We start from the raw sequence: 16,071 nt of genomic DNA on the forward strand, positions 1-16,071 counted from the left end.
TCATTAAGTCACCACCACAAAATTAGGCACCAAATAAAATCATATTATTGTAGTTAATTATCAACATCACTCCCTATGTCCCTTTAAATACTGGGCCCATAACAGGGGCCAGATAATGACAAGCCAACACATATTCCATAGCTCTTATGATCCCACCTATGAGTCCTACAGCTGAGGGCTGGTGGGCGGGCAGGTATCCCGTGGACCTCTGAATCACACACACACACATGGTCCTAAGAGCCAACTAAAGAAACAACCACAAGCAAATGGCAGAGTGTGTGATCACTTATTTGAGAGAGGATTTATATTCCTACTTAGCTTTTCAAATCAGATGATGCTTCTAAAATATTTTACCAGTTTCTTCACTGTTCTGGATCTTCTTGGCTGGTCTACAAAAACAAAAACAACTCTAAAAAGTACACTCTGAAGGATTGGCAATTCATTTTATGGTGTTATAAATTATTTTTAAAGATGCTTCTAGTCAGTTCTCAATATGACAACCATTAAAGCACTGTAAACACCAACTGTTACCATCTAAATCTATCCTTAAGATTAGGGAGAAGGGGGTAAAATCAAGTACATAAAGCTCAGATCAGAGAAAGCCTATCAGTAATGCCTCCTTGGTCACTGATAGCAACAGCCATGAGGGAGACGGTACCACTCTAGTTTCCAAATTTCAGCTGAATCCTCAAGTTTTGCCCTCCATCTTTGACCAGCCCTCTTGCTCCTCCCATAAGTCTATTAACATGCTCAAATCTTGCCCTTTATAATAATCCTCCCCCAACTCTGTCATTCACTTATTAAACCACTCCCTTCTTTTACCCTTCCCTATAGTAAGACTGTTAAAAGTACATTGTTGTCTATAATTTGGGCAGACCTGTATGGACACTATTCTAAGCAATTTAGATCGAACCAAATGACTGTTTGATAAATACTGGTCACTCCCCTCCCCTGGGAGCACAGTGTGTGCCCCTGTACAATGACTTTGGCCTTGGCCATGTGAGTTAATTTGGCCAGTGGATATGAGTGGCCAAGATGTGAGCCGAAGAGTTTAAAAGTGTGTATACAGTTTGGTTTGGTCTCTCATGCACTTGTAGCAACCAGGGAAATAGCATGCCCAGGGGCTGCTGCCCCTTCAACCTGGACCCCAGAATGAGATATACAAAGCAAAAATGACCCCAACCCGAAGTCTAGGACCAAGATGAGCCTCTCTTGGCAGAGAGGTGGCGAGAACTGGGCACTGTGCCAGGTGTCAGACCCACAGGGACATGTAGGCCATGGCAGGATTTTGCTCTTTATCCTAAGGACATAGGAGACCTTTAGGATGAAGCTTCTAGGGGAAGTCCTCTCCATTCTATTCAGATGCTGTTTGGTGTTCGTGATCCTTTAGAGGTGCACATACTAGGATACAATTATTGTTTATGCTTTTTCACACCATCAATACTGACTTCTCCCCCCATAATGCTTCTTCTAATTCAGGCTAAAGACAAAAGTGACTAAACTCTGGTCATGTCAAAGAAAAGTGAGAGGAACAGATGTTGGAGTCGATAGGTCTTATTCCTCTGAATGCATGTCCAAGCACTTCAGAGACAGGATAAGAAAGACCCACAGCTAGGGGAGCAGTCCACAGTAACCATGCCTGGCTCAGAGCAGACCCTAAAGTCTTGCTCTTTAGGCAGTGGAACTGAATCTGGGAAGCAGCTGGTGTGAGAGGAGGTGCCTCTGCCAGCTGATTCTAAAATAAACCAGAGACTAACAGGCATTTCAACAGCCATAAGCCCTCTGCCCCCATCTGCATGGCTAACTCCCTCTTATTCAAGCCTTCACTTAACCATCTCCTCAGTGGGGACATTCCTGATCACATAATCTAAGTAGCTTTCCAGGCAAACAACATCCCATCATTCCGTTTTAATTCTCTTCATGGTACTTGGTACGCTTATACTTGAATGGCATATGTGTTTACTGTGTATCTCCTCTGACAAAAACTGTAAGTCATGAGAGGGAGGGGTCTTGCCTGAGTTGTTCCCTGTTATAACTGCAGCACAGTGCCTGGCAGCACTCGGGAAATAATTCTTAAACACCTGAATGAACGAAGGAGAATGGGATGCCCTCTTCTTTTAGACACATCCTTCTCTCTGGTATGTTTTCCTCTGTTTCTGATGCTCCTGTTTAATAAGGATCTGAAAAGTCTTATCACTGAATACAAGGTTTAATTTGTGTGTCTACATTTTTCTGGATAAAGAATCCTAATTTTCTCCTGGCTGGTGTGGCTCATTCCCCAGTATGGAGGCATGCAGGAGGCAGCTGATCAATGATTCTCTCTCATCATTCATGTTTCTATCTCTCTCCACCTCTCTGAAATCAATAAAAATATATTTTAAAAAAGAATCTTAATTTTCATCAGAGAACCAAAGAATCCATGTCTATTAGGAACTAAATTGTGTCTCCCCAAATTCATATGTTGAAGTCTCAATCCCCAACATGACTATATTTGGAGATAGGGCCTTTCAATAGATAAAGTAAAATGAAGCCATAAGGTTGGGCCCTAGTCCAATATGATTGGTGTCCTTATGAAAAGAGGAACAGACAGCTGGTATGTGTATGCACAGAAAAAAGACAATCTACCAGCCTAGGAGAAACCAAATCTGTCAACACCTTAATCTTAGGCTTCTAGCCTCCAAAACATTGAGAAAATAAAGTTATGTTGTTTAAGTCATCCAGTCTGTGGTACTTTGTGATGGCAGCCCTAGGAATCTACATTAATAAAAGAGAAACATGCAAATTGACCGTACCTCTGCTACACCCACCAGCCACGCCCACCAGCCAATCAGGAGCGACTATGCAAATTAACCCTACCAAGTTGGCAGTGGCCTCAGAGCTGGAGCAAGCAGGAGGCTTGGGTTGCAATGGAGGAAGCCAAGCTTCCCGCCCGCCCTGGCCGGCCCTGGCCTCCACTCAAGGCTACAAAGTTTCAATTATAGAAGATAAATAAATCCCAGAAACTTGCTTCCAGCTGGCCCTGGCCTCCACTCAAGGAGGCACTGAAAGAAAAAAAAAAGAAAAAAAGGAGGGGCTGGGAGCTTGGGTTGCCGGGGGGTGATCAGGCCAGGATGGGATGTTGTGGGTGAGATCAGGCTGGGGCGGGGGGTGGTGGAGGGGCCACTGGGGGTAAGCAGACCAGCAGGGGGGCTAGTTGGGGGTGAGCAGGCCAGCAGGGGGCAGTTGGGAGCGAGCAAGCTGGCATAGGGGGCAGTTGGAGGTTATCAGGCTGGTGGGGGGAGCATTTGGGGGCAAGCAGGCCAATGGCGGGGGCAGTTGGGGGCAAGCAGGCGGGGAGGCAGAGTGTTTAGGGGCAATCAGGCAGGCAGGCAGGTGAGCTGCTGGAGCAGTCCCAGATTGTGAGAGGGATGTCCGACTGTCAGTTTAGGCCCAATCCCTGTAAACCGGCAGTAGGACATCCTCCGAGGGTTCCCAGATTGGAGAGGGTGCAGGCCGGGCTGAGGAACATCCCCCTCCCCAGTGCACAATTTTGTGCACCGGGCGGCTAGTCTAATATAATATCCCTGTACAGTTAAGAACCACTAATAAGAAACTACCATTTCTTTGAGCACCTAAGTAGGCTGTATTCCTTACATAAATCACTTCATTTATTTCTCCCAATATTCTGCTAGATGAAGAGGACTATTCCCATTTCACAGAACTAGTAAATAAAGTCAAGACCTAAACCCAATCAATAGTTCATCTTGGCTGCACATTAGAATCACCTGGAGAATTTGTAAAGTCACTCAGATCTGGCAAACCAGAAAAGATTCCAAGTTAGTTGGTCCCCAAAGAAGCCAGGCATAAGGTACTTCTAATGATCAGCCGGCATTAAGAACCACTGAGTGAGGCAACCACAATCCAAAAACCTTGTGATACTCTGACTGCTGGCCTCCCCAGGTACTGATGGCAACTGCTACTGCATCTGACTGTCAAAGCCTCCCACTCAGTGAATCTTGGCTATTTTATCCCCAGCCATCTCCATTCACCCCTTTTCCACAAAAGCCCAATATTAGCTTGAGGATAATCCCTCCCCCATTCCCAGTCCTAATTGCTCAGGTGGAATCTCATCCCAAATTCAGGGCTTAAGTGTGTGAGCTGGGCTTAAGCCAATCAGCACATTCCATTACCCTTGATCACATGACCAATGCTGTCCAATCAGAGAACCTTCTTCACTCTGAGAATTACTGAAAACAAGATTTGTTCTGTCTCCTGCCAGTGGGCTACACAGAAAGATATGAAGTAGTAAATGCTATAGCAGTCGGCACAGACAAATGCCTCTGTGTGAATAAGGCTAACGCAGCAGAAGAAGAGCCAAAAGAAAGAAATGGAGTCCAGATGACAATTAGGAACCTGGATCACACCTTTCTAAGAGCTAGATCAACACCTGGGTTTCTGAGTTTGGTGAGCTACCATGTAATCTCTTTGTTCTAAAGTCCACTTAAGTGGGATTGGGTTTTCTGAGACTTGCATTTCATACAGCATATGTCATGTCAAACAAAGGCCTGTCTTTTATGACTAGGAGGGTCTTCAGGTGTGTCAAGTGCAGTGGTTTTCTAACTATGTGTGTTAGGTAAGGAATGTGGGTCTTATCCTGAGTTCAACAGGTTCCCCTGAATGGTTTGAAGCAAGCAAATTGGTATTTCAACATTTTTTAAAAAATTATACTGTTTCATCCAGCTGGTGTGGCTCAGTTGGTTGAGCATCATCCCATGCACCAAGAGGCTGCCAGTTCAATCCCTAGTTGGCATATGCCCAGGTTGTGGGCTCCATCACTAGTAGGGGGCATGTGGGAGGCAGCTAATCCATGTTACCCTCTCAAGGATGTTTCTGTCTCTCCCTCTCTCTCTCTCTTCCTTCCTCTCTCTCTAAAAATAAAAAAAGCAAATAAAAGCATATTTTTAAAAAACTAAACTGTTCCTATACAGAGTACATTTGTGAGACTCAAAATTGGAGTCAGAAAAACTAAGTTTAGAGGCTCTTGGGTTGTGCAAGGGAGAAGAGATGAAGGCCTAAGTTAGAACAAAGGTAGTGAGAATGAGAAAGGATGAGTTTCCAAATAATTTAGATCAAAGTTTGAACATCTTTTTCTATAAATGGCTGGATGATAAATATTTAAAGTTTTGAAAACTATATGGTATCACAACTACCCAACTCTTCCACTGTAGCACAAAAGCGATAATAAACTAATAAACATAACGGTGTTCCAATAAAACTTTAAGAAAAGAGGTGGCTGGTTGCCAATTCCTAATCTAGACAGCCAAGTAGGTCAGACTTGGTCACTGACTAGAAAGGAGGCAGGAAGGAAATAAAGAGGCAAGGTCGCTGCTAGGCTTTTGGATCTTTCTGTTCACAAGTGTTTGGTCCCAGAATCAACAACTCATGAGTCAACTGAATGTCAGAGGAGGATAAGAACTCATTACAATTACATAGTTCAACAGCCTCATTTCATTGGACATGATATTGAAGGCAGGAGTCTCTGAGGTGGTGACTAGTTAGCAGCACAAACAAAACCTGAGTTTCTCACTCTGGAGTCAGTAGTGTCCCCATTGCATGGCACCCCTTTCTTCTATACCTCTAGACTAGTGGTCGGCAAACTCATTAGTCAACAGAGCCAAATTGTACTGTTGATACAACGATTGAAATTTCTTTTGAGAGCCAAATGTTTTAAACTTAAACTTCTTCTAACGCCACTTCTTCAAAATAGACTCGCCCAGGCCGTGGTATTTTGTGGAAGAGCCACACTCAAGGGGCCAAAGAGCCGCATGTGGCTCGAGAGCCGCAGTTTGCCGACCACGGCTCTAGATAAAAAAGATTTTTCCTCTCTCTGCCTTGAGACCACCACATTACATGTAATACTAATTATTATGTATTTAATAAATATCACTAGACATCTGTCACATTTCCTAGGACCACTGAGAGACTGTCTCCCGTTGCAGGGACCTTAAAGTCTTATCAGTGTTATACACATTTCCCCAAGCCATTTTTGTGCTTCTGATTTGTTTTTTTTTAGATCTGATATTTTTAAGTGGCCATGAAACATACATCATTATTTCTTTGCTCTAAGGATTATTCACTTTCTAATCTGAATAATGTTTTATGTTAAAAGCATACAGAGAATTTATTCAAGCCAAGAACTAAATCTAAATCACGGCTTACTCAGTCTCATGAAAAGAATAAATCACAGACATGCATTATCAGAACGTAACCACAGTCAATGCCAATTGAAGACCAAAAAAAAAAAAAAAAAATCTAACAGGCAAGCAAAATGCCTTTTGACTGTTATGCAAAACCAAAAGCCATACAAAGAGAAAAAGGCTAGAAGAAAAATATGCCAAACACTAACAGTGGCTTTCTAAGGTGAATCCATGGAAATTTTTTTCTTTTCTACTCTCCAGAGTACATACATACCAAGCATGTAATTATTACTATGTTTTAAGGTTCATTTAAAAGAAAAATGTTACTATACTGCATTTTAAAAAACTCTTGGATTTCTAAATGTATCTTGCTTTAGGATATTAACAGAATGCACTATGTAAATATTATCAGAAAATTATGTAAAAATTTTTAAAGATCTTTACATTTACAATGAAGTATGCTTTAAGGTATAAATAGCTGATATACGGTAGCTTTGTGGCTGGATAAATTATTTTTTCCTTCATGCCAGTGAATGGCTCTTCTTCAAGTATACCCTCCGCACTATTATCTTATTTTCCAGTACTGCACCCTTTTTTTTCTCAATTCCTAACAAATAAACCCACCATGGTTGGCTAAATGAGTATCATAAGTTCAAATTTTTCTGGACTATTAATTATCTTTAAGAAAATGGTTGCCTTATGCTCATCAGGAGAGACTTTCTTGTGCCATGGACTTGCTCTCTTCCGGTTTCTTTCAGGAAATCTTGATCCCCACTGACCTCTCCCTGAAATTGGGAGCCAGATGTCAAAACAGAGGACAAAAGCAATACCGCAGAGCAGTGGCCATGCCAACAGCTGAGTCCTTTTGGTTTCACAGTTGGCACTTCCAAAAAGGCCAGCTCAGCATTATCAAGCTCTGACCCCCATTCCCACTCCAATAATGGGTAGATGCAGAGGGGAAGAGAGGAGAAAAGCTAGTTGGGATGGAAAGAGGCAGCTGTGCATGACCCTTGGAGACATCTCTCCATTCTAAGTTTGAAAAGACACCGCCAGCAGAAAGGAGCAGACGGGGAAGTCTCCAGGAAGCAGTTAGCAGAACGTATGCTTACATCAGTATCCAAAATGCCTCATCTGAACACACAAGTGTGTGCAAGTCCCTAAGAGGACCAGTTCTGTACCTCAGCCAGCCCTCTCACATTGCCCTTTTCTGGCCAACTTATGGTCAATGCCACTTCAATAATAACTTCCAATCTCAAATATAAAGAAATATATTCTTGCCCCAAAAGGTTCCATAAATAGGAAACCACTCTTCCTGTGTTGAATCTATTCTGGTTTGTATGACTGCCTTTGTCAAATCGGAGCACATACACTCAGCACTACAATGGGAGTTAGGGAACTTGGGCTTTTTATATGCCCTCTTACATACTGTTCCGAAAGCCTGACGCACTAAGCAAAATATGAATTCATTCAACAATTATTTCCCAAGCACCTACTATGCACCAGCTGTTCTTCTAGGTGCTCAAATACATCCATGGGTGGGGCCGGGGGGAGAGGGGGGAGGGGAGATTATAACTGTATTGAAGGGAAATATCTGTTTAAAAGAATCATCTTCAGAAATGAGAATTTCTAGAATATCGACATTGAGATTGTTAACTTTCTTAGAAATAATACAATAAAATATACCCAGACCTAGAACCTTATCTGGAAGTTAATAAAATGAATGGATAAGGGAACATACTATGGAATCAGACGTTGGAACTCAAATATTGGGTCTTCTCTCAGTAATTAACCAACCCCATAAAAAAGACCTAAACATTCTGCCAGGAGAAGATCTTTCTTCTTGTCCTAAAAACACCCAGTTAGTTCATCTTATAATGAAAACCATGATTAACTGGTCCCCTTCAAACATAGACTGATTTCCATTTTTTTAAAATAGGCTACTCAAATATGGGCAGAGAGTCTATTATACACAAACATTTAAGGTTATAGAACATGAAAGGAGACCAAAATAAATAAATTGGGGGAAAAATGTAACTTGGAAGAAAGAAATATGGAGAGCAAAGTAAACTTTATTTAAAAAATAAAGAAGTTAGTATTAATATCCTCAATGAAATATGGAAAGATTACATCCACAACATAAGATCAGGTGCTATAAAAACTTCAAAAAGAAAAAAATTTCTTTAAAAATTAAAAATAATAGGAATTATAAAGTGCCATAGAAGTTTGAAAGACAAAATTAATCTACCAGAAAACAGAAAAAAACAACAACAAAAAAAAAACACACAGGATGAGACATAAGAAAATATAGACTTCAAAAATAAGAGCCAGTCTGGAAAAGTTATCATTTCAAAAATAGCAGTTATTGAAACAAAAAACAGAGCAAATTGGATAAAATCAAATAAATAATTCAATAAAAATTTCCAGAAATGAATGTACATATTGAAAAACTACTTTTATTTGGAAAGACCACGAAATACACAATACAATGGATGAAAATAGACTCACTCCAAGCATAGTCTCATTACATTTCTCAATACTAGGGATAGGAAGAAGGTTAAATATTTTTTTAATGTATATTTCATATAAAAGATAAAGAATCAGAAGGGCTTCGGATTTCTCAACAATAAGACTGGAAACTTGAACATATAGTGAAAGACGTTTTTAGGGATGAAATAGGCAGGTTTAAGAAATATCAGGAATTAAGGGGGTCCATGGAAAAAGCACAGGGCCACAAAGCTGCAAAGGGTACATTTCTATAGAATAAGGGAGCTGGGAGCTGCAGAAGGTACATTTCCACAGAATAAGGGAGCTGGGAGCTGCAGAAGGTCTACATTCACAGAATAAAGGGGAAGGAAGCCCCTCGTTCAGAGAGGGAAGAGGAAAGCCCAAAGGGAATAGGAGAACAGTAAGGGAGAAGAAGGAGGGAACCTCGCATACCTCACTTGAGGTTTGAGCTCTGAAGTTGCTTTAGTGACCAAATCAAGAGGGGATAGTGACCAATCAGGAGGGATATCAAGGCACAAAAAAACTGCAGCCTTTATAAACTGTGGAGAAAAGTGACTTAGTGGGACTCTTCCCCTTTCCCACGTGGGTGTCTGTGCTTGTTTCTCAATAAATTTCCGCCTTTCGTCCGTGGTCTCATTCTTCGACTCCACCAGACAAGAATCCAGGAACCATCTTGCCCAGAGTAATAACACGTTCCAGTTCAAATTTCCCGTTTCAGTAGAGACTTCAAAACTGTGACAGAAGATAATTTCCAACGTTTGAAAATCTACTCAAATTATCTATTAAATACATGGGTAGGAGATATACTTTTTCAGATATAGATATGCATGTGCCTTTTCTCTGCAGATAACTGGAAGATGAGCTCCATCAAAACCAAGGTTAAAAGACAGTGAGAGGAATACTCAGGATCCTGGAAAAGCGGATCTGACACTCTGACACCAAGAAAGGCACCCAAGAACAGGGGAAAGAAAACCTAAACACAACAGCTCTAAAGCAGTGGTCGGCAAACTCATTAGTCAACAGAGCCAAATATCAACAGTACAACGATTGAAATTTTTTTTGAGAGCCAAATTTTTTTAACTTAAACTTCTTCTAATGCCACTTCTTCAAAATAGACTCGCCCAGGCCGTGGGTATTTTGTGAAAGAGCCACACTCAAGGGGCCAAAGAGCCGCATGTGGCTCGCGAGCCACGGTTTGCCGACCACTGCTCTAAAGCAAGTCTAGAGAACACCTAGACCTATTTGAAACAAGTCAAAATTCTTTTGGGAAACTTTCTTCAATGAAGAGAAAATCATAGAATACCTACAATGAGTGGCCAGATTATTATGATCTCTGAATGCATAATAATCTGGCCACTCAGTGTGTATATGTGTGTGTGTGTGTGTGTGTGTGTGTGTGTGTGTGTGTGTGTATATATATATATATATATATATATATATATCCTATCTAATAAAGAGGGAATATGCTAATTGACCATCACACCCTCACAATGCTGGCAGGGCCCACAACCAATAAGGTGGGAATATGCTAATTGACTGCCACATCCTTAAAGATGGCAGCACCCCTCAGCCCCGCCATGCTGTGCACCTGCCTCCAGAGTCCCCCAGTCTCCTCAGCCCCCCAGCCACCCAGGGCCGGTCCAAGGTGCAGGCAAGCCTTGGATGCCAGCTGCCCAGCCACCCAGGGCTGGCCCAAGGCACAGGCAAGCCTCAGATGGCAACTGCCCAGCTGTCCAAGGCCACCTGAGGCTCAGGTAACCAGGGCCGGCCAAGACTTGCACTGCCAGCAGCAGAGATGTAATGGGGGCATCGCCTTCCCCTGATTGCCGGGTCGCCTCCTGCCCCTGAGGACTTCCAGACTGTGAGAGGGGGTAGGCCAGGCTGAGGGAAACCTCCTCCAGTGCATGAATTCTCATGCACTGGGCCTCTAGTGTATGTATGTGTGTGTGTGTGTATATATATATATATATATATATATATATATATATATATATATACACACACACACACACATACACTAGAGGCCCAGCGCACAAAATTTGTGCATGGGTACCATCCCTAGGCCTGGCCTGTGGTCAGGGCAATCTTCCCCAGCTGCCCGCAGTCAGCCCCGCCCCTGCCGCCACCCACCCCCAGTTCCCCATTCGCCACAGGGTGATCGGTGCCTGATGGCAGGGGGAAGGGACCAAGAGGTGGTCAGTGTGCCTCATAGTGACTGGTCCAGCGACCGTTCTGGTCGTTCTGCCATTAGGGTCAATTTGCATATTACCCTTTTATTATATAGAACATATATATATATATATATATATATATATATATATATATATATGCAAATTAGAGGTCCAGTGCATGAATTTGTGCATGGGTGGGGTCCGGACAGCCTGGTCAGGGGGAGGGGACATGGGTGGTTGGCTGGCCTGCCTGCTGGTTGAACTCCTGGTCAAGGGGACAATTTGCATATTAGCCTTTTATTATATAGGATATACACTGAGTGGCCAGATTATTATGCGTTCAGAGATCATCATAATCTGGCCATTCAGTGTAATGTTTGAATTTCTGGGAGGAGATTTAACTGAGAAGTTTTTGGTTAAAATTAGTGTTAAGTTCTTTGTACACTAAGCAAAGAACAATAAAATATTATTAAGCAGCATTTTAAAGATGACTAATTTTAAAAGTATTCTCATGTATAACTTTAATAAAAATAAAATATACATTTTAAGTTTATAAGTGCTTATCATACTTCCTGGCAAATAGTAAGTACTCCAAGAATTTAGACTCTTACAGTGATAACTTTAACCATATTGTACATGCACAGGCTTCACTCCTCACTTGTTTTGTTGAGTGGCCTCAGAAAAGTTACCCAAAACCACTGGTCATTTTGAAGATAGTTATCTCTTTCAGCCTTAATTTTTTTCATGGAGGAAATGGACATAATATTAATAACCATTTCACCAGATTATCGTGAACAGGTAGGCTATTCAAAATAAACAATTATTAGTATGATCTGAACCCCAACCCATCAGAACACTCATTGCTATCAACAAGCAGTACAGTATATGCCTGTATTAGGGCATATACAATTCTAATATTAGTTCAATGCCTAATAAATGTTAGCTATTGTTAGTTTCTTATTTGTCTTGTCATTTTTTCTTTCTATGGTGAATAATAAAGAATTTTCATACCCAGAAAAAATATGTTTTTAAATATTACTTTAATATAGCTACTTGGGAGATAGAGTTATGGAGAATCAAGAAAATACTGGGAGAAGAAAAAAAAGGAAACTTAATCTCTTGTTACTTGAGCCAAGGATTGGGCACAGCCAGAAATCTACATAACCACAGGCCCATTCTGGCTGCTTTCATCCAATATCTAAGAAAAAATCTTGATCCCATTTAGGCCATTCCATTTGCAAACCCCTTCAAGAAGGCACTGTGCCATTCTTCCCATTCATAGCAGCAATGACAGATACTGTAATAAAAAGACTCAAGACACCAAGTTCTCGATCTAAGCTCGGCCACTAATGAGTTACGTGACCTCGGGCAAAGGAGCCTTCACATCCTTATTTATGAAATGGGGACAAGGGCACCTGTTCCAGCTGGATCAGCTGTGGCTCCAATGAGAAGCTGTACTTTGGAAAGCACAGTGCTGTGGAAAGCCAGGGCGGTATGATTTCAACGATGATGGCCTTGGGGTGAGCCCCAGCAAACATGCGGGTGCCAAAGCTACCAGCTACCGAGTTTCAATTAAGAAACCCTGGCCAAGCAAAGCAGGTCAGAGGGAGGCAGGAGCTTCCTGGGGTGGTAGAGAGGCACTTAGCAAGCAATAGACCGTGCATCAGCCAGGGACGATCACGCTCCCTTACTATGAGACTCAGGACAAGGCCTCAGCATCCTGGAAACCTAATTCTTAAGGCCTTCCAAAGCAGGATGGGGGCAGGAGATAGGAGAAGAGAATGGGAAGCATGCTCTTGCCTTGGCAAAATGGTAAAGTTGCCCAAGTTAATTTCCAGCATCTGTTTCACCTTTCCTTTTTGACATCAGCCCTATTTGCTGTTGGTTTCCTGAAACCCCAAACCTAGGCTGTAGGGTCAGATTTCCCTTGTGGTACCTGCTGGTTGGCCTATGCACCCAACCCCTGCTCCACTTGCAAGCACCCACCAAGGCCTCATGTTCTGAAAATTATACCATCCCCAAACACTTAAAAATTGGAGGTCCTCCTATTTCATCCCTGTCTCACCTTGACTCAGTTATTCCAAAATAAATGAAAACACAAGAAATTGTCAAGGACCCACGTGTTCTTATAGGTCATCATTAAAAATTATTTGAGATATAACTGATATAACAGTATAATAGTAGGTCATCTTTTAATAGTCTAATTTTTAAAGAAAATTCTGAAGCTGATGTCTTACTCCAGTATTCCCCCAAAGTGTCCTAACTAGGAAACTGGATGGACGCCTTTTATTTTTATCCAATTCCAGCTCCGCCTCTTACTAGCTGAGTGACCACAGCCAAGTTACTAACCTCACTGTGCCCCTTTTGTTATTTATAAGGGATGCTAATGGGCCTACCAGGTAGGATTGATGTTTAGAAGAATGAGCTAATAGATAAGCAGTAAGAACAGCACCTAGCACACAGTCCAGGTATCACTATTTTTAGTTATGTGGTTAGGTTACAGTTAACAACACTTCTTATCTGCACCACTCATCCCTTCCAAAAAGAACAGCACTTTCTCCAAGAGGTAATATGTCTAAACTCTGGATGGTCCTGTTCTAACAGTCACCCCTTCTATCCTTTGTGTCTTTAAAATCTCCCTCTACTGGGTCAACTCACACAGTCGATAAACACTCTCATATATTTCCTATATGAGCTTCTTGGAACTTGTTTCCCATCTAGGCAAAGGCCCTTTGTCTTCCTTCTTCCAATTTCTTGTCATGTATAAAACTCTTTTGACCGTGATCTCTCTCTTCCTCCAACTATTTGTCCCTTCTTTCCACTTCTATCTATTTCCTTCTCTCCATTTCTATACATTTCTTCAGGAGTCGGGTCCTTGTTGCCCATTTAGTCTTTGAACTACTCTAATATGGACTTGCTTCCCCATCTTGCCTTTACTACTTGCCAGACCCATGGGCATTTCCCAGCACACGCCTTGCTGGCTGGCTGTGCATCCCGCGATGTTGACACAGTTCATTCTGACACAGTTCCCCTAGAGAACCTGGGCATGATTTTATTGGCAGTGGAGAGCTGCTGCAGAGTTGGGAGCAATTCTGTGTCTGCCATACCCTAGAATTTAAACAATCCCAAATCCTATATTTTACCCCCCTATGAAGTGTTTCTCACATCTGCTTCTCCCTGTTCTTTTTCTTTCCTGTATTATCTCAGCGAGAGGGCCATTTCTGTGGGCCTGGCAACTCCCTTGATGAAGCCCCTACACAGCCTACCCTGCCGGAGTCCATACCTTTTTACTGGGATACATTTATAACCTGAGCCTGGAATCTGACTCAACAGTATGCCCCCTGAGGGGATGGTTCATAGCCTTAGATTCTTTTACATCTCTCCATGCTGTTGACAGCTGTTATCTTATCGCAGGTGCACAATGAAAACGTATTACCATATAAATAGAAATGCACACTCACTTGTGCTGGGCAAACAATGAACAATGAATGTGGAAGACAGCATGACACAACAGCAGCAACAAAACCCAAAGACCTGGGACTCCTGACAAAGAGAGAAGCAAAACTGTAGAGAGCCAATATTGAGATCAACGCCTTATGAGAGATTTGATCCAAAACCCTAAAATGATTTTCCCTATTGAAGAGCAATGTTTTATTTTTTATTATAATTATTTTTTCTTAAGTTACCAAAGTTTCCTAAAGACACAGTAAACCAGAACCAAACGACCAAACTGGAACAAAACCAAAACCAGAAAGCAACACACAACAGTGAAAAAACAAGGGCTCTGGAATATGGCCGAGTTGGCAACAAAGCCAAGCTGCACCACAAATTAGCTGTGTGGCCTTGGGGAAATGTCGTACCTTCTCTGGACCTAAAGTCTTTCAATGATGGGGAAGGGGGAGGGGACCACTTATCCACTGCCCTATGAAAACTCATGTTTACAGATTGGACAGCAAGAGGCTGGCTGAGCATAGGCACAAAATAACGTTAGTTCTCTTGTCTATTCAACCAACAGTTGAGGGCTTTCTGTGTTTCAGAGGGGTTACAAGCACTGGAGATGTTTCAGACGATAAAAAAGTCAAATGCATGTTCCCATGGAATTCATCTGATTCATCCTGAGCCTCCATCAGAATAGAACGAAAGCCTAGGCCTTTCCCTCATAAAGAATACACAGAATGCCCATATACAAGTCATGCAATACAGTTGTAAAGGAGTCAAGGATCTCAAGAAACCTTCAGTTTCTTCTTATGATCTCAGATTAAGAGCCCTGCCCCTATTTCAGGGATTCCCTAAGATTTTATTAGGAATGACTTAAGGCCACAGATAAGAGAGGTACAGTCAAACCTCGGTTTCTTGTTCTTGGTTTCACTGTGCCTCACGGATACTGTTTTTTATATATGAAAGGTTTGTGGCCACCCTGAAACAGAAAAAAAGAGTGACTAAGGGCACATGTTTCTGATTTATAAGAAAACAAAACAAAAAAACAACCAAGGGAAGGGATTGGGAATGCAGATGTTATCTAGGGCCCAGGGCAATCTCATCCTTAAGGAAATAAGATCTAAGCAGATCCTTCTCCACACCTGTTCTTCCTAAGCTGACCCACCCTATTGCAGGACAGTAAATCAAACTCTGCTAGAGCCTGGCACACAGCTTCTCAATAAATTATATGTGAATGGAAAATGAAGAATATTCCACTCCTAAGCTACAGGAAGTAAATGCCATGGCCTCATAAGTTTCCTAGATAACTTTAACACCAAATGTCAGCCCTACAGTTTTCCCAGGCAGAAATGTTTATTAAACAACCACAAATGTTAAAAAGCTGTGTTTTCCCAGAGAGCAGAAAAAAACAGAAAGCAAGAGTTCGGGCATCTGAAAATCCTGAGACACATCTGCTGCTCCTCTCAGAGAGGGACGGGGAGACAGGGCGATGACTCAGCCACGCCAGGAGCTGCACTCCCACTTCTGGGCTGCTGGTTGCTCTCTCCACCTATAAACCACCGGTCATCAAGGAGGCCATAAGAAACTCCACACAACGTCACCTCACCTGTAAAGTACATCTAGTGAAACCTGGTTGATATCATAGTTTCACCTCCATATTAATGTACAGGCGCCTCCTCAAAAAGAAGGAAAGAAAAAAAGTCAACAAACCCTGAACTCAACATTTTACAGTGAAGGCAACCATGTATCTAGGAATTCTGTACCAATTCCAAATTCCAATG

Source organism: Eptesicus fuscus, chromosome 19, assembly GCF_027574615.1.
Source record: "Eptesicus fuscus isolate TK198812 chromosome 19, DD_ASM_mEF_20220401, whole genome shotgun sequence".
Classification (NCBI taxonomy): Eukaryota; Metazoa; Chordata; class Mammalia; order Chiroptera; family Vespertilionidae; genus Eptesicus; species Eptesicus fuscus.